The following is a 21,472-nucleotide window of genomic DNA, read 5'->3' as shown; positions in this document are numbered from 1 at the left end:
TCTTCTGACATCCATTTTGGTCTTTTCTTCCTCTTCTGTCTTTATAATGACCGTTTGCACTCTTCCTGGATGATACCTTTGACATCCTCCCATAACTCATCGGACCTCTAAAAGAAGACATAATTTAGGAAGGATGGTTTGCTATAAATATGAATTCTTCTCTCCTTCCTATCACCCTGTAGTTAACTGAATGGTATGGACCTTTGCCTAATCATGCAATCTTACTTATATACTGTAGACCCACAGCTGTCAAACTGTCACTTCTGGAGTGGCCATCTTTAACTCTCCTAATGATCTTTCAACCTGTATAGATTTTGTAACTTTTGGTTCTTGCTCAAACAATATAAAAATCTTTCTTCATGGAGCTTGGGTGGCCTAGAGGCAAGAAGCTGTGCTGTAATCCCCAAGGCACAGGGTTTAAGGCCACTAGCTGCTCGACTGGAGAAGGATGAGCAATCTCCTCCCATATGAATAACTACCTCTGAAAACCCACCAGGGGATCAGCTATGGTTTTGTTCCTACTATACAGTACACAACAACATCCTTTCATCATGGTCCAGCAGAGGGGCTGTTGTGCCTCTTTGACAGTGAGCATTTCCCTAGTCCAGACCTTCTCTATCCCTCAATAAACTTCATTGGGTGTTACTTAGGCAGACTCAATGATGTTCCTCATGACATACAGGAACAAGCATAAAGGAAATATCACTGAGTAAAAAATAAGGGAAGCTGTTTGGACTGGTGATGGTCCCTATCCTCTCTGTCAGAAAATATACCAGAGTATTAATTAAGTGGCTAAGTATAAGCAATGTCTTTTCAATAGGTGAATGCACAACCACTCAACCCCTCAACCTCAGCTCAATTAAATTATATCCTGGAAACCGTAGAGTTTCTTTTCAAACCATGGTTTGTTTGGATTTTTTTTAGGACTTAGATCTTAATGTAGGTGTTTGATTTGAATTGTGTTTATTAATTTAAGCCATGAGGGAGCTCTAATGGCCTAGTGGTGAGAAGCTGTGCTGCAATCTCAAAGGCATGCTATTCGAATGCACAGTCGAATGCACTAGTCGCTCGACGGGAGAAAGATGGACAAACAGTCCCTTCCCTGGTGATTAACTCCCTCTGGAAATTTGCTGGAGGGTCAGCTATGAGTCTGTTCAAACTTGGTGCCAAATAACAACAAGAAATTTAAAGTTGAGAGTGTGTTGATTGACCTGCCTTTGTGTTTTTCCTTAATGGAAAGAGGGGGAGCTCTGGTGGCCTAGTGGTAAGAATCTGTGCTGCAGTCCTGAAGGCATGCAGTTTGAATCCACCAGCTGCTCTGTGGAATAAGGATGGGCAAGCCCCTCCAATGCAATTTCAGCCTCTAAAAACCGGCTGGAGGGTCATTAATGGGTCTGTTCACTCAATGGTACAACAACAATGGTGAGAGGTGGAGGTTACTTTGGATAACAGAAAACCATTTCAGTTTTTACCTCTCAGTGATTGTTAGCCACAACGTTAATCAATATCAGAGAATGTACCCTATATAAATAGACAAATATACCATGCTTATGGATTGAAAGACTTAACTTTGTGAAAATAAATAGTAAAAATTATCTACAAATATAATACTTACCCAGACCTCATTATCATCCTTCAATGAGATGGAAAAAGTAGTCACCAACTTTAAATGGACAGGAAAGTGACCTTAGATAAGTAAGGTGATGCTGAAGGTGGAAACAAGATAGGATGCCTTACATATCCTGATCTCAGCACCTACCACACAGCCACAGGAATCCAAATTACATAGCTTAGTTCTGATACAATAGACATGTCTACAGATTAATAGCCTCTTTCACAAGTGATACTGTCAAGACTGGATGTATAATTGCATAAATTTGAAATAAGTCTCATCCCTCACATCAATGCAAAAAATGAACTCAAGATAAATCAAGGACCTGGACAAAAAAGCTAAAACTATAAAAATCATTGATAAAATGTGACAAACTTAGGTGCCCTAAAGAATGGCATAAATGTCCTATCAAAAATATCCAAAATCTACAAACAACAGAAGATAAACTAGGCAGTTGAAACCTTTTAAAAATTAAATCTTTATGGCTATCAATTTCTACAAAAGAGTAAAAATAGAACCTACCGATTGGCAAAATATATTTGACAATAAGTTTTCTAACAAGAGACTCTTCTCTAAATTTAGAGAATTTCAACAACTCAGCAATAAAAAGACAAATAACCCAATTACAAAATGAACAGAGGACATGAAATGACACTTCACCAAAGAAGGAAATCAGATGGTTATCAGGGATGGGAAGCTGTTGCTGTTAGATGCTGTCAGATGCTGTCAAGGAGATTACAACCCAAATAAACAACAGAGCAGAACCTTGTCCTATCCTGTGCATCCTTCTTATTTCTGATGTGCTCACAGTTACTACAGTGTCATATATACCGTGGTCAGCCAAAAGAATAAATAAGCATATCTTGGAAGAAGGCAAACAGGGTGCTTGCTCCTCAAAAAGTAAAGATAGTGTAACATCACCTCACATACTTTAGGCAATAGGATCCAGTCCTCGGGACAAGATTTATGCTAGAAAAGAGAAAAAGAGGTCAGTTAAGGAGGGGAAAGGGAAGATGATGGGGAATAAGAATTATACATCTAAAAATCAGGTGACATGATGGGAAAGGCACTATATAATAAATGGCTGATCAAACATTATAATGAATTAATGACATTAATCAATTGTAATTATAATGTTCTAAAACAAAGTGTATGTATGATTGGGGAAAACTGGTATTTGTACAATTGCACTCTAATAATAGATTTTTTTTTTAATGTGAAGGTTAGTACACTTTATAATGTACAAGAAAATATATTTCTTTCAAAAAAAGAAAAGGAAAAAAAAAGGAAGAAACTCTTCAACAGATTCATTCTGGTTTGACCCTCTCCTGAAAATTTGCATTTCACCCGAAATTCCTGTACAAGATCCCCAGGTAACTCTTACAGATTTCTTAAGTGAGTTTTACATATTCTTGTTCTTCATATGATTCAGCACATACAGGAGACAAATACAAATTCTCAATAGAAGGTCAAACTGGTACGAAACAGCTGAAAAGCCTGCTTCAGACTCAGCCACTTCTTGGCTCAGCTTGCGTAGTCTGTAGAGAGTTGTATCACCCAAGGGTGGTGCCTCTTTAGTGGTTCAAAGCCGTTATCAGCTCTTTGGGAGGAAGATGGGCAATTTTCTCCTGTGCAATTTTTAGCCTACAAACACCTACTGAAGGGTCAGTTATTAGGTTCCAACTTGACAGCAATGGGTTTGAGTTTTGAACTTCAGTGCAGGAGCCAGATGGTAAAATTGAGAAGACCCTTGTGTGGTCACAATGACCCAATTACAGATCAAATTATCAAAACCAAATCAACATTATTGCTGTTTGGCCAGCTGCAGCTCATATAATTAGATAGCTTGATACTGTTCCATTGATTTCCCAAGGCTGTTAATCTTTATAGAATCAGATTGTTACCACACAGTAGTTTATAGCTTCAAACGACCAACCCTTCAGCTAACAGTTGAGTGCTTAACCATTATACCACCAGGGTTCCTTGACCAAATCTCAAAAGACAAGCAGGCATCACCATCCAACTGAGACTGGCCCAAAGGTCAAATAATAGCATAGCAGAAGTTGTTCACTCCCATTTTTCTACAGCTTCTTGATCTTGTCTCCTCTTCTTTTCTTTCAAAAAGAAACACTCATTGTAAACCGTCACCTACTACCTTTTTTCCAATATATAGATTTGTTGAACATAAATGGTGAGTGCCAGGTCGGTATCTCTCATATCAAAACCTTCCCACTCCTCCCCTTTTGGTCTTCCCCCAATCCAACCCAGCCTCTCCCTTTCCTGATGCTCCATTGAGACTTATTACCGTCTTACTACCTAATGACCAGTTCTTCCTTAGTCTCTCAGATAACCATCTCAAATACTCCATTTTTCCTAAAACTTCAGGAAATCAAACAAGGCAGTTTGATGGAAATGAGAAACAATTTTATACAGAGTGGGCCTGTGGAGATAAATATCAAGTATTAGCTTGAGGCATCAATTTGGGCAGGGAGATCCAGCTGTGTGAGAAAATGGCTGTTAGATGCTAATGGTCCACGTGCAGCTTTAAGGTGCCAAAGAAAAAGGGTTGGAAGGAGACTGCTACCATGTGCAGCACCTGTACTAGATATTTTATGTTTATCAGTTCAATTCCGGAGTCCCTTGGGGTTCTAAGCAATTCATATGTTTAGTGGTCCACAAAAGGGTTGGAGGCTCAAACACTCCAAGAAGTACCTAAAGATTTACTTTTGACAAATCAGTCACTGAAAGCCCTTGCAGAGCCCAGTTCTCAAAGTCAACTCAATGACAACTGAAAATAAATCAAAGCCATTCCTTAAATACCAGGAGATAGCAATATATCAGGCTCGTGATAGATGCAAGATTTTTTTAAAAATGACAATTTGATTTCTTGCCGTCACTGAAGACACTTGACAAACTAAAGAAGGATAGAAGAAGTTGCATCCAGCAGCAGACCAAACGCTGGCAGGAGACACCCAAATAGAAATGAGGTTTGGAGGGGAGGAAGGCATTTACTTATTCTGGACCACAGCCCTGGGAATGGAACAGCATTGGTTCTTTTTTCCCAATGTAGTAATAGAGCCTATCCCTGTCTCATACAGTACATGAAACACTACATGGTTTAAAGTTAAGAAAGGTGTATATCAGAGCTGTATCCTTTCTCCATACCTATTTAATCTGTGTACTGAGCAAATTATTTAAGAAATTATTCTCACCACTGGGCCAGTTGGCAGCACCATGATAGAAGGAGAAGAGATTGAGGTTGTTAAAAATTACAGCTTTCTTGGCCTCTGAAATCAACACTCTTGGCCCCAACAGTCAGGAAATCAAAAGACTAATTAGGAAAATCTGCTGTCAGAGACCTCTCTAGAGTACTGAGAAGCGAGATGGCAGTCTAGAGACTATGGTGTGTCTGATCCAGACCATGGTCTTTCCAATTACTTGCTATCAGGGAGCTAGACAATGACAGATGACAGAAGAAGAATCAATGCCTTTAAGTTCCGGTCCTGGAGAGGAATCTTGAACATACCATGGACCATCAAGGAAACAAATAAGCCTGTCTTGGAAAGGGTGAAATTGAGTTTCTCCTTTAGGCTAGAATTATATATATATTCAATAGGCTTGAGCAAAACTCCCTCTGAACTATTCCTACAGAGCTTCCTCCTCAGAGGTATACAAAAGATTACTACATACTTATAGACTGTCACAATGGGCTTGAGCGTAAGAGAGTTGGGAGTCATAGTTGACTTCATAGTACCTAACAACAGCAAAAAGCAAAGGTTTGGAGATCTTGTTAAAATTTAATTTCTTATTCCACATATCTGCTTTTTACATATCTTATGTGGAGATTTTGTTGGACTGAAGATTTTTTTTTCTTTTTTTTTATTAGCACCTATGAGTGAAAATGCAAATCCTCAAAGGAGGTAAAAAATTGAAGTGAACAGGTTTGAATCCTCGGTATTCTCTCTCTCCTCAGGTCAAGACCCAGTATCCTAAAGCAGCACACCGTGCAGTAATCTCAGTCCTGAAAAAGTACATGAAATGATTTATATAAGCAAAAGATAAATGCCAATTTAGAACCTTGTCATGAATACTTTTAAAGGAAAGGGGGAAACATCTTTTGTCGAAGCAAAGGCATCTCCTTTCTCTTAACATGACGCACACATGCATTGCTGGGGTTGGCTTTTCACAGAGCAAATCTCAGGAGGTGGCAGACTGCTGGACACAGAGAAGAAAGGATTTGATTGAAAGGCTGGCATTCATCCTGGCACCTTTCCTCAGCTCAGTATATTCTGAGGAGAAAATAAAAGGGCTGACGTAAACGTCCATCACTAAGGATGTTTCTCTGGTAAATGGCGTCCTCCGGATGTTTACTTAGAACCTGGTGGTCAAAAGACCGACATCGTAGATAGTAATGAAGAAACAAAACAAACATTTGACCTTTTTCTTTGCCCAATTATTTTGAAACTGTTTTGAGGCCTACTTCTTACATCTAGATCCTTGAAGTAATGAATTTTTTTTAATAGGATTTAAGGTAAGAATAAAATTCGAGGTCTAGGACACACAGGTATACAAAACCCCTCTCTAGTAGAAGTACATTTGTTGTGCTGGTAACAAAATGTAACACATTTTCGTTCTACCTTTTATTTACAGACAGAAATGGAAAACATGTCACTGCTAACTTTCAACCAGACAGACAGACGCAGATACTGTAACAACTGGCTGGGACTTGGTGGAGATCCTGAGGATGACACAAGATAGAGCAAGGCTCGGTTCTGTTGTCCGTGGGGTTGCTATGAGTCATAATTGACCCAATAACACCTAGCAACAACAACCAGACAAAGCAATTGTGCCTTAGAAAGGTGAGATGCGCTTTGCAAATTCATATGAGAGTACAGGCTGAGGGCTCTCATACCTGCCTACGGGAATGGATATTTGCAGTTAATCCTGGGTCAACTCTGCGATTGGCTGCCAGTTAGAATATGGTGATCCATAAGCTTTTAGTTAGCTGGTATTTTGAAGTAGATTGCCAGGCCTTTGTCCTATGTCTTTCTTAGTCTGAAAGAGACACACAAGCCCACTGTGAAATACAGATGAAGACTGTACATGAAGGCGTTGGCTGGTAACTGAATGTGGAGCCACAGGATGGAAGGCAGGAATTTTACTATTGAAATACCTTCTGGCATGATACTGGTTCCAATCAAACTCCATGCCTATTCTCTCTTTTCTAATATCAGAGATCTCATCTAATGTTTCACACACACATAATATTCCTGTCATCTAAATTCCCATCCACTCTTACTTCAAGCACCTCCGACAGAAAGTTTCTGCCGTTTCACCTAGACTCCTAGATTTATCTGTTATTGAAGATAGATGGCCTGACTTCATCATGATATGAATTCTCTGTCTCTTATTTTATGCGCCTCACTCTACCATCACTACCACTACCCAGGGTAAATAAACTCTGAGATCAGGCGAAGTTGATGAGCTGAGATTCCGTTCTGTTATTTAGTTGATTAAGAGGGCTCATTTATCTTCTCGCTTTCTGGAGCTGGCATCTGGCCTAAAGAGCTTCCTGTTTTGTGCTTCCACAATCCTGTCTCACCCCACCCCTTTTCAGGTCCCCAACACACTCACTTGAGTTCTGATCCCAAAAGAACACTGTGTACCGTGGTCCTGCTTATATGCTTTCACAGCCTCCCACTTCTAATGAGGCACAGATAGTAACTGGAAATAAACCAAACCAGGAGTGTAGGAAGGGAATTAGCACATAATAAGAATTTATTTCCTCTTCACTGCTTCTTCCAGCCTAAGGGATTGCTAAGAGCCACTGTGTCAGGGTGTACACATAGCACATTCTTTTGCCTTCTGGCTTTATGACCTTGACCACATTACCTGCCCTCTTTGTCTTGGTTTTCTTGTCTTTACAACAAAGAAGTAGTGTCACTCTGCTAGGCTTGAGAGGAAGAAAAAACAGCTTCATATGTGGAAAAGCACATAGCACATTGAGAGTCACAAATAGTATTAGTGTTAATTGTCTTTCATTTGGCCCCCAACTCATGGTTTCCCAATGCACGATAGGATAAGACCATTGAGTTTTCACTGGATGAGTTTGAAATATGTCCTGGCCTTTCTTACTATTGTGACTTAGTGTGGAATCTCCACCGAAACTTGTTCATCAGCATAACAGCACACACACCTCCAGTGACAGATGGGGATGTTGCTTGCATTTGAGGTGCATTCACTGGCAATTGAACTCAGGTCTCCTGTATGGATGGTGAGAATCTACTGGGAAATCATCACTGCCCCTCAAGTCATAATAAACACACCAGCTTGGATGTGGTACTTTAATATACTTTTTCATCCATCTGTCTGAAGTAAGCTTATACTGGGAATGTTCATATGCAAGTCTTCTGCATCCAGGTTGGTATTATGGATGCCTTTTACTCAGATGTCTACTATAAAAGGCTCAGTGATGTCTGTGAAAGTGTACTATGACTGTAGCATGAGATACTTTCTATGCCCTGTACTGCATTGACTTGCATGTTGCTGTGATGTTTAAAGTGATGCTGTTGGTATTTTAAATACCAGCAGGGCCCTCTATAATAGATAGGTTTCAGAAGAACTTGTAGATAAAAATGAACCTGGACAAAGGGCCTCACATATGAAACCTCTTTCGATCAAAACAGAATACTGTTGAACATGCTGCTGAAAGATAATCCCCTAGGATGGTGGCAACAAGCACTGAAGTACGCCAATGATCATGATGACAGTTTGGGAAAAAAATGAATTTATTTCTTCTGCTGTTCATGGTGTCCCTTAAAAGCAGCTAACTTGAAAGCAACTAACAACAGTTATACTAGAATAAGCACATAAAAACAAAAATAAGGTCAAATTCAAGCCATTAAACACTGTTTCTTTCTAGTTTAAAAAAGAAAGCAAAGGAGAATTGTAACAGTTATTTCATCTTGACAACAGGTGTCAAGTTTTCTCTTAGTTCAATGTTGAATAGGAGACATGAGAAGTGCTTTAAGGTTTATGTCCTTGAAACCTAGAAAAGAGATGTGCACTTAAAGGCATTTACAAAGTACATAATATGGTTAGATATACTGCTTGGTGGATCTTCCTACAGTACATATACAGAGAACAAAAGCTAAACAGATTCTTCTGAATGGTTTTTTTGGTTTTTGGTTGTTGTTGGTTTTTTTTTTTTTTTTGCAAAGAGACATCAACTCAGGAGATGAGACCTGGTCTGTTGTTGTTGTTATGTGCTGTTAAATTGCCTGTGACTCATAGTGACCATATGTACAACAGCCCTAAACCCTTCTCTATCCTGTGCCATTCTTATTGTCTCTGACACACAAACCCCATTCACTCCAGTTGGCAACATCATGATAGATGATAAAGAGATTGAGATTGTTAACAGCTCTAGTTGCTTGACTCCACAATCAACACTTTTGGCACCATCAGCCAGGAAATTAAAAGATGATTTGCACTGGGAAAGTCTGCTGTCAGAGACCTCTCCAAAGTACTGAAGACAGTGATTTCAGTCTGGAGACTAAGGTACACCTGATCCAGGCCATAGTCTTTGCAATTACTTGCTATACATCAGAAAGCTGGACAATGACTAGGGATGTGAGGAGAATTGATGCCTTTGAGCCCTGGTAGCCTACAAAGAAATCTTTTTTTTTCACATCATATTGTTGGAAGACAATGTTTAGGTTGTAGGTTTCACAGAAATAATTGGTGGTGCTACATCTCCATAACCCTTCATCCTGAGAAGTGGACATCAAGGAAAATGAATTTCTTTAAAAATGCAATAATTTTTCCTCTACGTATATCCCTAGCAGTAAAATAGCTGGGTCATATATAATTTCTATGTTTAGCCATTGAGGAATTGCCACACTGCCTTCCAGAATGATCACACCATTTTACAATCTCACTAGCAGCACACAAGAGTTTCAATTTCTCAGCACTCTCTCCAACAAGAGAGGTGAGGATGTGCAGGACAGGTCAGAGTTCAGATCCATTGTTCATGTGGTTGTTATGAGTCATACTTGACAGCACCTAACAACAACAACAACAACGCTTTCCTTCGCTTCTGAATTTCACATTCCATTTACTAACAATTATCAATGCGTCTTGATTGTAGGTTTGATGAATTTTAGACAGCAGAAGTTGATATAAAACTTGAATCTCCTAGTCTTGGGTATTAGTGGTTGATGCACAAATCTGAATTATGATCGCATTATTTTGTATTCTTTATAGGTTTGTGGACATTAAGGGAGTATTGTGATTCTGTATGGACCTCTCTTTTTGGAAGTATATAATGAAGAAACCAATTTCTTCTTTCCTAATCTGTGTTAATCCAGAAGCCCCACTGAAACCTGCCCAGCATAGATGGCTGTCTTAATACTTGAAATGCCAATGGTATAGCTTCCAGCATTACAGTGACCCTTAGTCCACCACAGAACAATAAGCTGACAAACACGAGATGGTTTATCTGTCTAAACATGATTAAATGTCCAACCACAGAAAAAGAATCTGCAAATACCGTTTACATGTACGTGGCCTTGAAGCAGGTCCTGGTCCATGCCAGCTAAACCAACAGTAAATTATTGTCAAATGTCAGATGAAGGAATTCATTAAACTGGTTGAAAGTAAAACCACCAGGCCTGCAACCAAAATCCTACTTCCTTTGTAAATTATGCACATTCTATCTCTTCCCTTGTCATAGACTTGATATCAGTTTATACCAACCCTCCATGAGTTTCCGAGATTGTAAATCACAATGTGTGGAAACTGTCCATCTTTCTCCTTGTGAGCATCTGATGAATTTGAGCTGCTGGGGTGCAGGCTTTCCGTTAACAGCATAACTATATGGACTAGACCACCAGAGCTCCCTCTGTGAATTACAGGTGAAATTTTTCAAGCTAACACTTAGTCTGAGATATATTAGTGCCATATTTGAAGTTAAAGCGCTGTGAAATCCTCCCCCCTCATAGCCATAGTACAATCTAGCAGGCATTATATGGCACACGTCTGAGCAAAAGACGCCCACGGCACCAATTTGCGTCTCGAAAGGCTTCTTTTGCAGCATTCCCAGGATTGTCTCCCTTCATCTGGAAAGACAGTCATGGTCTTGTTTAACCAACAATTCTATTTGTCTTAAAGAAAAATTTAGCCTTTACTTTTCTTAAATCAAGAAAGTGAAATTTAACAATCTAGAAATGTGGGGTCAGGATTGGTGGACAATTTATCAACAATCTGCGTTATGCAGATGACACAACCCTGCTTGCTGAAACTGAGGAGGACCTGAAGCGCCTGCTGCAGAGTGTCAAGGACTGCAGCCTTCAATATGGATTGAGGCTCAATGTCAAGAAGACAAAGATTCTCACCACTGGACCAATTGGCAGCATCAGGATGGATGGTGAAGAGATTGAGATTGTACACAGCTTTAGTTTGCTTGGCTCCATAGTCAACAGTCTTGGCACCAGCAGCCAGGAAATTAAAAGGTGCATTGCCATGGGAAAGTCTGCTGTTAGGGACCTCTCCAAAGTGCTGAAGAGCAGTGGTGTCTCTCTGGAGAGTAAGGTGCGTCTGATACAGGCCATAGTCTTCGCAATCACCTGTTATGCATCAGAGAGTTGGACAATGACCAAGGAGGATAGAAGGAGAACTGATGCCTTTGAGCTGTGGTGCTGGAGAAGAGTACTGAGAATACCATGTACTGCTAGGAAAACAAATAGATTTGTCCTGGAGAGGGTTAAACCTGGTGGCTCCTTGGAGGCAAGGATTCTGAGGCTCCGTCTAACTTACTTCGGACATGTAGTGAGGAGAGACCGGTCCTTGGAGAGGGACATCATGCTTAGGAGGGTGGAGGGACGGCGCAGGAGAGGAAGGCCCTCTATGAGGTGGATTGATTCAGTGACTGGGATAATCGGGATGGGAGTGTCAGAGACAGTGCGATTGGCACAGGACAGAGTGGAGTTTAGGGCTGTTGTACATAGGGTCGCTATGAGTCGCAGGCGACTCTACGGCACATAACAACAACAACAGTTCTAGAGGCAAACATCTTCAGTCTCCCCTCTATGCTGTCTATTCTTGAGGTGTGAGTAAGCTGCAAGGGTCTCAACTCTCATGTTTTTTTATGTGTGAGGCTGATGCTGGTAAAACTCTATGTTACTGCTATTCTGACTCATCAGTCAAGTCAACATTTCAATTCAACAAATACTTACTTCTCAATGATGATATCAGACTCCCTTGTACTCTGTCTTTTTACCTTCACTGAGAAACTGTGACTTTGACCCTCTTGCCTCAAAAATAAGTCTCCCTCTACACCCCTTTTTTATTTATCAAGGTCCCTTTCCTGCCTCTTCCCCAAGGGTTCAGAGTACAGTGCTTATTCTAGGAGCCCCGTTTACACAGGTTTTCAGTGACTCTGAATGTTCTACCACCTTTTCCTTGAGAAAGGAATGAAATACACTCCTGCAGTGCCCTCTCCCTCCCTCCCAACTCCTGCCTGTGTTTGTGTGGATCCCCAATTCCCAGAAATACACTGTTGAGATGGACACACTGTCTGTAAACCCCCAGGTAACCATCAAGTCCTGTTGCAGACTTCAGGTTGTTCTGTATAAAATGCAAAATAAATGTTTTTATTAACAGTAAAAAAAAATATCAGATCACCAAGTCAACCAAGGAGCCCTATTCATAATTTTATAATGTCAATTTTATTAGCAGTCAAGTGGCAGGGAATTTCACTGTCATCTCAAAGATATTCAGTTTGAATCCACTGGCTGCTTTAAGGGAAAAAAGATAAGCAAACTCCTCCCATGGGATTTAGTGCCTCTGAAAACCTGCTCAAGTGTTAGCTATGAGTTGGTTCCATCCTGAAGGTACTCAACAACAATAACAACAATATATTATTACTGAAATACTAATATACTTCATCTCATAAATTGAATTAATGGATATCATTTTTCTGGACTCATCATCACAATCTTGAAATTTTCAGTAACTAGGGTAATCCCTCTCTAGACTTAGAGTCTGAATATCATATTGGCATATCTCAGCATGTATAAAGAAGGTGTTTATCTTGCTTCTGTAACTCTAGAGAGGAAAACATGGCTTCAGCTCAAATCATCTTTTAAAAATCGTACAAGAACTGAGGCACAAATCGATATTTGTACACCAATGTTCATAGCAGCATTATTCACCATCGCAAGAACATGGAAACAGCCAAAATGTCCAAAAACAAATTAATGGATTGAGAAATTATGGTACATTCACACAATGGAATACTCTGCAGCACGCAGGAGAATGATCTTGTAAATTATAACCTAACTTGGGAGGGACTGGAAGCATTATGCTGAGTGAACTAACTCAGTCCCACAAGGACAAATATTGTATAAAACCATTATTGTAGAATGAGTATAAGAATCCAAGAGGGGTGGGAGAGGCTGGAAGGAGAGGGATGAGGATGTGCAGGGGGAGAGGATTTAGTATGGGGTTGGGGATGAGGGAAATTTAAAGAATCTGTTCTTGAAAATAATGTATTAAATTTTATAAATAAACTAGTGTTGTTGTGGATTGCCTCCAAGTTGAGCATGACTCATAGTGACCCTCTGAACAAAAGACCTGAAGCCCCTCAACATCTGTAGACATTTATCAAAATTCATAGAGTTTCTGAAGGCATGTTATTTAGGAAGTGGATGCCACTCCTGTTTCCAAACCTGTCATAGTATATTATTGTTGTTATGTGCCAATGAGTTACCTGCGAGTCCTGAGCCAGTCTCACTAATTCCGACACACCAACCCCCATCACCTCAGTTACTGTATCAATCCATCTCATCTGGGTTCTTCCTCTCTTGCACTGTCTGTCCACACTTCCAAGCATGATGTCCTTTTCCAAGGACAGATTTCTTCTGGCCATGTGTCCAAATTAAGTGAGGTGGATCTTCAAAATCCTAGTCTCCAAGGAAAGACTTGGTTTCACTCTCTCCAAGACATACCAATTTGTTTTCTGGGCAGTCCATGGTATGGTCAAGACTCTTCTCCAGCATCACAATGCAAAGGCATCTATTCTTCTTCTGTCATCCCTAGTCATTGTCCAACTCTCTGAAGGATAACAAGTACTTGAGAAGACCATGGCTTGGATTAGCTGCACCTTTGTATCTAGACTGAGCAACATCATTGCTCTTCAGCACTCTGGAGAGGTCCCTGACAGCAGCCTTTCCCAATGCAATTCATCTTTTGATTTCCTGACTGCTGTTGTTGAGTGTTGATTGTGAATCCAAGCAAGCTATAATTGTTAACAACTTCAATCTCTTCTCCATCTAATATGGTGCTGCCAATTGGCCCAGTGGTGAGGAAAAATCATTTGAAATTAATAGATTCCTTCCTTTATCATTTCCACCATTCTTTTTTTTCATTTATATATATATTTTTTTTTTAATTTAGGTTGTTTATTTTTTCATTTCAATGAACATCTACAGAGATTTTGGGATTCCATTCATTCATTGTTGCACCCTTCTCCCCGCACAAACCCCTCCCCCCCATTTGCTCCTCTCCTTGAAAAGCAAAAGAAAAACTCCCTCATTGGTACACACTCCCCCCCCGCACCTCCCCAAACCCCACCCCCTACCCCCAAATATAATCCACTCTGCAGCCCTCATTGCATACTCCTACCCCATTTCCACCATTCTTTTACAAATCTTTACCCCCTGTTGTACATGCTAGCAGGAATGGGATCCTATACATATTGACTATAACAAGATAAAAATTCAACTCTTTTTTTTCTATTCAATAACATTAGTTGTTGTTGTTAGCTGTTACGAAGTCATTCTTGTAGAACTAAACCCTTCCCAGTAGTGTGCCATCCTCCTAATGAGTTGTAGATCAGATCAGATCATGTCTTTGTAGTTCATATAGTTTATACTGGCTGATAGAAGTAGATCACCACGACTTTCTTCTTAACCTAATTCTAGAAGTTCTGTTGAAACCTGTTCAGCTTCATAGCAACACAAAAGGCCCCACTGACAGATGAGTGTTGGCTGCACATGAAGTGTATTGACGAGGAATCAAACCTGACTATCCTGCAAGAAAAGGTAAGAATTCTACCATAAAGTCACCAGTGTCTTCGTGAATATAATATTGATCTTTGTCATAATTGTGAATACACTAAAGATAGAAAACTAACTTCAAAATAACACAGAAACCACGCAGTAAAAATATGGATATTCTATAGTATTTGATGATTTGTGGTCAAATTATAACACATAAGCAAATGAGTATATTAGTCCATCTTTTATGTGAGTTTCCTTATTGCTTCATGCCATCTTATGCAAGAAGGTAGAATATCTAAGGAAGTAGAAAATTGACAGAGTAAAAGTTTTGTAACAGAAACGTTTGCCAAAGCATGCCATCATTCATTTGTATAGATGGAAAGAAATTCAAATAGATTGTCTAAGAATTTCAAATTTGGCTCCTCTAGGTTTGTCCTGGAGAAGGTGAAACCAAGTTTTTCTTTAGAGGTAAGGATTTTGAAGCTCTGTCTCACACACTCTGGGCATTTTGCCAGAAAGGACCAGTACTTAGAGAAGGACATCATGCTTGGAAGGGTGGAGGGGCATCATAGGAAAGGAAGAATAATAAGGAGATGAAGTGACACAGAAATGGGAGTAACAAGGATAGGTGTGTTGAAAACAATGAAATTGGCTCAGGATAGGATAGAGTTCAGACCTGTTGTACATAGGGTTGCTATGAGTCAGAGGTGATTGGTTGACACATAACAACAAAAAAGATTGTTAGCTGAACTGTGGAAGATAATATATTCAACTTTGAGCTTGACTCCCTTGTCTCTATGACTCAGTCAATTGCAAATATATTTTACTCTTCAAATTTCCCCACTATATTCTTTCCAAATTTGAAAACTTTTAGTATACCAGTGACATTGTTAGAAGACATATAATATAGTTTAGGGGAAAACTTTTGCTTATTAATAATGATGACTCTGTAAAAGCCATATTTGAACTTGAAACATTCTACGGAAACCTCTTCTGTTTGCTTCTGACAGTTTAATACTTAACCACACTATGGTCCAGTGCCTTTAGTTCTGTACTGCCCTGCAGCATGTACTGAGCCTTTCATAAGTTAATTGGTCATTCATTCCATTGGGTTTTTCTTCACTATTTCACATCCCTATTACCCAGAATTTGCTGCCAACATTATCACACTTTTATACAATTGACACAGCATTATTAGAACCTAATGTGCTGTAAAAACAGCCAGCAATCATAATTCCACACTAAACCTTTGCATTCCATAAATGTTAATTTTAAAAAGATAAAAAGCAAAGCAAAAAGAATGCTGTAACTAGATCTAGTAAATCTTAGTTTATTTAACTATTCCTCACTTCAAAAAATTTAGAGCTACTTACTCAAAATAGCAAAATAGTAGGAAAGAAAGAATATTTTAATGAAGACATTTAATCTGTTTGATTTGATTCTCTGAACAACCCTACAAGATAATTGTTATTATCTTCATTTTACAGACAATAAAATTGAGGCTTAAGTAAGTTATTTGCCCCAGTTTACACACAATAATGGATATTTAAACATCATAAATTCTATATAGCATTGACATTTAAATCTAGAAGCATACAAACCAGAACTTTCCATTAAACACATAGTGCCTTGCTAAAATCAATTGATAGTACCATTATTAGGCCCATAAATCAATATTTTATCTTCCACTTGACTGCTATAGTTAAATATATTGCCAGTGCTCAATCCTAAGAGAGAAATTGGCTAAAACTAAGAATTCTAACTATTAGTATTATTCACATGCTTTGAACATGCTGTTAGGAGGCACTAATCCTCAGAAAAAAAGGTTTCATACAGAGAAAGATAAAGGGATGGCTAAAGAAAGGAAGACCCTCAACAAGATAGACTGGCATAGTGACTGCAATAACAAGCTTAAGTATAGTGAAGATGGTGAGAAAGGCACAAGGCTTCAATTTGTCATACATAGGGTCACTCTGAAAATGACACTTAACAACAATAGTAGTAAATTTGGCTAATTACAAAAACTATATAAAGAATATGTAAAGCAAAAACCCAAGGCCTGTTATAATATCTATTGAATCAGAATCACTGGGAATAGGCCTCTTTCTTTCTCACTGTCACCAGGCACGAAGTGACTTATAAATTGCAGGAGAGGAGATAAGTACACATGCCAGTCATTAGCACTGACAACTCTCTCCCAAACACCTCCAGGAGAAGAGACATGTATGCAGACCTGTACTTACAGTTCCCTCCCATCCACCCACACGAGAGGACACGGGTATCTAGGTTGGCCATTAACACCAGCTGACACTTGGGGGTTATGCTGTTGGAACTTTGCCACTTCCCTAGGCCTTTGTCTTTTCAGGCAGGAATAGACTCCTCTCAGTCAGCAATAGGAGAGGAGACAGGTACTCAGGTCACCATTAGAGCCTATTGATGGTGGGGCTGCACTGTTGGAACCTTACCATATTCCTGGGTCTTTTTCCTGAGTTACATATCCCAGACAGCACTCTTGAGGCTGGAAAAGACTTTCTCCCATCAAAATACAGGACAGGACAGAAAAGCCGGCCCATCACAGCAGGGCAAAGGGGAAGAATCCAGCTCCTTGCCCCTTAAACGACAACCAGATGAGAAGCTTGCCACAGAAAAAACAGCCTTCCGTAGATGACCACTGGGGAAGACTGCCACTGGGAAAGTTAATTGGGGCAACACTTAAAATCTACAACTTATCAATGCCATTACAAAGATAAAGAACTGTCAACAACTTATGTAGACACAAGAGAAATTGCTTTACACACACCAAGAATTTCACATAATGCCAAGGAAGGTTGTTGTTGTTGTTGTTGTTGTTGTTGTGTGCCATTGAGTCATTTACGACTCATAGCGACCCTATGTACAACAGCCCTAAACCCTGCTCTATCCTGTGCCGATTGCACTACTTCTGACACACCCATCCACATCACCCCAGTCACTGAATCAATCAACCCCATAGAGGGTCTTCCCCTCCTGCACTGTCCCTGCACCCTACCAAGCATGATGTCCCTCTGTCCCTCCTTACAACATGTCCAAAGTATGTCAGACCAAGCCCCAGAATCCTTGCCTCCAAGGAGTAGCTTGGTTTAACCCTCTTCAGGATGAATCTATTTGTTTTCTTGGCAGTCCAGGGTACATTCAATACTCTTCTCCAGCACCACAGCTCAAAGGGATCAATTCTCCTTCTGCCCTCCGTAGTCATTGCCCAGTTCTCTGATGCATAAGACCATGGCCTGTATCAGACACACCCTAGTCTCCAGAGAGACACCATTGCTCTTGAGTACTTTAGAGAGGTCCCTAACAGCAGGCTTTCCCATCACAAAATGTTTTTTGATATCCTGGCTGCTGGGGCCAAGAGTGTTGACAGGGGAGCTGAGCAAATTGAAGCTGTGAACAATCTCAATCTCTTTGCCATCCATCTTGATGCTACCAATTGGTACAGTGGTGACAATCTTTGTCTTCTTGACATTGAGCCTCAGTCCATACTGAAGGCTACAGTCCTTTTCCCTCTGCAACAAGTGCATGAGTTCCTCCTCAGTTTGAGCAAGCAGGGTTGTGTCATCTGCATAATGCAGATTGTTAATAGATCTTCCACCAATCCTGATGTCACACTTCTCCTCATAGAGCCCAACCTCTTGGATAATCTGCTCTGCATACAGGTTGGAAAGATGTGGAGATAGGACATATCCCTGGCACACACCCTTCCCAATTTTGAAACATTCAGTGTTGCCCTGCTCTGTTCTGATGACTGCCTCTTGGTCCAAGTATAGGTTTCGCATAAGCACGATTAAATGTTCTGGGATTCCCATTCTTCTCACAGTCAGCCACAGTTTGTTATGATCCACACAGTCAAATGCCTTTGCATAATCAATGAAACACAGATAGACATTCTTCTGGTATTCTCTGCTTTCAGCTAAGATCCATCTAACATCGGCTACAATATCCCTAGTACCACGACCCCTTCTAAACCCAGCCTGGACTTCTGGCAGTTCTCTGCTGATGTACTGTTCCAGCCGTTTTTGGATAATCTTCAGTAGAATCTCGCTTGCATGTGAAATCAATGATATTGTTCTGTAGTTTCCACACTCAGTTGGGTCACCTTTCTTCGGAATGGGAACAAATATAGATCTCTTCCAGTCAGTTGGCCAAGTGGTTGTTCTCCAGATTTCTCGGCACATCTTGGTGAGCACATCCAGGGCAGCATCTGTTAGCTGAAATATGTCAATTGGTATACCATCTATTCCTGGGGCCTTATTTTTTGCTATTTCCTTCAAAGCAGTTTGAACTTCTTCCTTCATCACCATAGGCTCTTGCGCAAATGTTATTTCATTAAATTCTTCTGTATCTCCCAATTCCTTTCTATACAATGACTCAGTATATTCCTTCCATCTTCTTTTGATACCTCCTGGATCATTTAACATTCTGCCCAAGGCATTCTTGATTGTAGCAACTCGAGGTTTGAATTTGTTCTTCAGTTCCTTGAGCTTAAGAAATGTGGAACAGGTTTGGCCCTTTTGACTTTCCGACTCTAGCTCCTCACACATTTCGTTGTAATATTTTGCTTTGTCATTCCATGCTGCCTTTTGGAATCTTCTGTTCAGCGCTTTAGTGTCTTGAATCCTTCCTTGTGTTTTGGCTTCTCTACGTTCCAGTGCAATCTTCAGAGTTTCTTCTAACATCCATTTTGATCTTTTCTTCCTCTTCTGTCTTTGTAATTACTGTTTGCACTCTTCTTGGATGATACATTTAACATCCTCCCACAACTCATCTGGTCTTCGCTCATTAGTGTTTTTGTTTTTCTGACATTGAGACACAATCCACATAGAAGGCTGAATTCCTTGATCTTCTCCAACAAGTACTTCAAGCTCTCCTCACTTTCAGCAAGCAAGGTTGTGTGATCTGCATAACACAGGCAATTGATGAGTCTCACTCCAATCCTGATGCCACACTCTTCCTCATAGAGTCCAGCTTCTCATATCATTTGCTCAGCATACAGATTGAATAGGTATGAAGAGAGAATACGACCCTGGCACACTCCCTTCCCAGTTCCAAACCATGCAGTGGTCCCCTGCTTCTTTTTCACAATAACCTACTGGTCCAGGTGTAGGTTCCACACGAGCACCATCAAGTGGTCTGGGATTCCCATTCTTCTCACTGTCAGCCACAACTTGTCATGATTCACACAGTCAAATGCCTTTGGATAGTCAATAAAAAAAAACCAAATAGACAATCTTCTGGTATTCATGACTTTCAACCAGGATCCATCTGACAACAGCAGTGAACTGGGGGTGACAGGGGGAGGAGGGAGGAGGAAAACATGCAACAATGAATAAATTAAAATGCAACTTTTCTGTAAACTTTCAGTATAGTCACAGTACATATAAAAAAAGAAAACCTTTATTAACTTCTACACATCAAATGAAAGACTTGTAAAATAAATAAAACAATCATTAGAAAAAAAGAGCATCACAATGGTAGTTGTTGTTGTTGTTATTGTTGTGTACCATAGAGTCAGAACAGACCCAAAGCTGACCCTTCCATGAGTTTTCAGAGGCACTTAATTGCACAGGAGGAGATTACCCATCCTTCTCCACTGAGTGGCTGGTGGCTTTGAACCACATACCTTTTGGATTGCAGTGCAGCTCTTGCCACTAGGCAAGAAGAGCTCCCTGTAGTAGTAGTAGTAGTAGTAGTAAGAGGAGGAAACTACTAACATAGCACTCTCTTTTAAGGACAGATCAATTCAAAAGAAACTCATCAAAGATGCAGAAGAAAGAACTAAACTATGCAATTAAATTACTGACACAACACCTTAGACATACTCAGGGTACTTCACCAAAATAAAATTCCATTTACTTTATTCTCAACTACACATGGTACATTCTCCAGAATTGATCATATATTGGGATGTAAACCAAGCCTCAACAAATTAAAAAACATTGACATAATGCAAAGTGTTTTCTCAGACCATAATGCTATAAAATTAGAAAGTAAAAACTAGAGGATAAATTATAAAAATCTACACATGTGGAAATTAAGTGACACACCACTTGAGCAGTATAGAGTTAAATAAGAAGTAAAAAATGGAATTAAAAAGTTTCTCTAAATGAATCAAAAAGAAAGTACAACATAGTAAAATCTCTGGTATACAGCTAAGGCAGCACTGAGAGGAAAATTCATAGCAATGGGCAAATGCATTAAAAAAGAAGAAAGAAGCAAAATAAATGACTCAACACCTTCAGCAAATAGAAAAAGAACAAGATAATCCTACGTACAAGGCAACAATCAATGGAATAAAAAAAAGAAAACAATTGACACTATTATCTAGATCAGGAGCTGGTTCTTGGAAAGGGTCGATAAAATAGACAAACCACTGGAAAACTTACAAAAGAAGAGAGGGTAGGAGAAAGATACAAATAACTTGAATAAGAAATAAAAGAAGTGGTGTCATAAGACTAGCTGAAAGTACAGATCACTTGTGGCCTAGTGGCAAGAAGCTGTGCTACAGTCCCTATGGCTCCTGGTTCAAATCCACCAATTGTTCCATAGGAGAAGAATGGAAAATTTCTTCCCACGCAATGAATTGCCTCTGCAAACCCACCAGAGAGTTACCTATGGGTCAGTTCTGACTTGAAGGTATATGATAACAATAACAAAGTATTTTGAAAAGCTATATTCTAGAGACAGAGTTCCGCCACCAGAGATGGAGTTCTGCCACCAGACGGGCCGGGAAGAGACCCAGGAAGAGCAATAGTCAGCCATCCAC

The sequence above is a fragment of the Elephantulus edwardii genome, unplaced genomic scaffold (assembly GCF_000299155.1).
Source record: "Elephantulus edwardii isolate Elephantulus edwardi_28Jun2011 unplaced genomic scaffold, EleEdw1.0 scaffold00039, whole genome shotgun sequence".
Classification (NCBI taxonomy): Eukaryota; Metazoa; Chordata; class Mammalia; order Macroscelidea; family Macroscelididae; genus Elephantulus; species Elephantulus edwardii.
The sequence above is the reverse complement of the archived record's forward strand: the minus strand, read 5'-3'. Positions refer to the sequence as shown.